The 2,207-nt window shown below is 44.1% G+C and overlaps 1 pseudogene; it reads left to right on the forward strand.

The window, feature by feature from the left end:
- Positions 1-423: 423 nt before the first annotated feature.
- LOC129409239 (stonustoxin subunit beta-like) lies at positions 424-1,922 on the forward strand (annotated as a pseudogene).
- The last annotated feature ends 285 nt before the right edge of the window (positions 1,923-2,207 follow it).

A 2,207-nucleotide genomic window follows, 5' to 3' on the forward strand; every position in this document is an offset into this window, starting at 1 on the left:
AATGGACTGATTCCAATAATCTGTGTCCTCAGACTGTCAGGTTGTCTGCTCTCAGAGGAAGGCTGTGCTTCTCTGGCCTCAGCTCTGAGGTCCAACTCCTCCCATCTGATAGAACTGCACCTCAGCTACAACCATCCAGGAGACACAGGAGTAAAGCTCCTGTGTGCTCTACAGGAGGACCCCCACTGCACACTGGACACTCTCAGGTATGGACATGCTCGCCTGCTTAACACTCAAAATCATAAATGACAGTGTCATGAATAAAAACAGACTTCAGAAGGACCAGAGGCCTGTACACCACAGATTGAGAAGAGTATTAGGGTGAAAAGAACACATCTGAATGTCACATGGAGTGAAAATGCTCTGAGACAAACTCTTATGTGGTGTGTTTCCTTCAGACTGAGACCTGCTGGAGAACGATGGATGAATCCAATCCAGAAATGTAAGTCTGACTTAACCCATTTAACTCTGGTCAGTTTTATGATTTTATTTGTGTCACACAAACAAAGCGTCTGTCAGCATTCTATTACACATCTGGCAAATTTTTGAGGGTCACAGAATTTCCTTTTTGAGCGAGTTCAAACACTGTTGTGATGTAGAGATGTAGAGTTTCAGGGGTAATCCTCTGGACACTGTTTTTACAATCCAAGGCAAGTTTATTTGTACAAATCATCACAATAAATAAATCTAAACATCAGAAGTACTGCTGCTGGAGCAAAGGAGGAGCCCTGGAGCCACTGACACAGACACAGCTGTTGGACTCAGCACAGGACTGTCTCCACACAAGCACAAGTCACACTGGATTCACATGGACATATTTTAAAGAGTGGCTCTTATGCAAGAAGAAGTCATCCATGCATGTTTGAGTAATCTAGAGATCTCTCCTGGACCCTCCTTTCTGTTAGCAGTAAGTCTGTACAAGGCTCCACCCACAAACCTACGTCCCCCATGCTCCCACAGGACAATTCTCCATAAATATACAAAAACATGACACAAAATTTAACACAGCAACTGGACAAACCTGATGTGATGTGCAGGAGTTTCATTAGTGGTTGTGTGTGTTGGGATAGTGCTCTGAAGGGGGAGGGATTTAGCATGGGAAGCAAAGAGGGAGACTCAGAACATAGCCCCTCTTTAAAGGAGAAAGTGTGTGTCCTGGAGAGAATAATCTGAAATAGACTCCAGATTTACACTGAGAATAATCTGAAATAGACTCCAGATTTACACTGAGAATAATCTGAAATAGACTGGTGTGGGGCTGTGAAAGGAAATGTTTTTACACTCAAATAAATCTGAGACAAACAGAAGAGTGGAATGTTGAGAGTGGACAGGGGACTAACTGCTGCTGTGTTGTATCTTCTCGCCATCAGATTTCTGTGATTTCACTCTGGATCCAAACACAGCAAACAGAAAACTCAAACTGTCTGACAAAAACAAGAAGGTGACACATGTGGAAGAGGAGAAGCCGTATCTAGATCATCAGGACAGATTTGACTGGGCTCAGATTCTGTGTTCCACTGGTCTGACTGGTCGCTGTTACTGGGAGGTCCAGTGGAGTGGATGGGTTTCTATATCAGTGTCTTACAGAAGAATTAGAAGGAAAGGAGACCGTGCTGACAGTTTGTTTGGACGCAATGATCAGTCCTGGAGTCTGGAGTGTTCAAAAGTTGGTTTCTCTGTTCATCATAATAAGAAACAAACCCTCCTCCCTCAGCCCTGGTCCCGGCTCTTGTGGGAGAGTAGCAGTGTTTGTGGACTGTCCTGCTGGCTCTCTGTCCTTCTACACTGTCTCCTCTGACCAACTGACCCACCTCCACACCTTCAACACCACATCCACTCATACTCTGCTCCCTGGGTTTAGGCTCTGGTATGACTCCTCAGTGTCTCTGTGTGCTCCGACAGATTCACTCTCCTCGGTGTAAAACAGTTCAACATTTTTCATCTATTTTTACATCGCTTAACAAAGAAAGTGATGTTAATAGTGGAGTTTGACAGAAAAAGAGTGCAGACATGAGCCTCACTTCAGTGTCTGTATGAAGACAAATGTCTAGAATGAGAGATGTGTGTGGGTGTTATATGTGTATGGGACCACAACTTTATAAAGTGTCATGAAATATTTGAGAAAACCCTTCTCTCTCTCTCTTTATACTTCCAAATGTTTGTCATGTCAAGGCTGTGTTCTGTGTTCTGTCCACCAGAGGGCGCTC

This window comes from Boleophthalmus pectinirostris, unplaced genomic scaffold (assembly GCF_026225935.1).
Source record: "Boleophthalmus pectinirostris isolate CB_2022bp ecotype Guang Dong unplaced genomic scaffold, ASM2622593v1 HiC_scaffold_19, whole genome shotgun sequence".
NCBI lineage: Eukaryota > Metazoa > Chordata > Actinopteri > Gobiiformes > Gobiidae > Boleophthalmus > Boleophthalmus pectinirostris.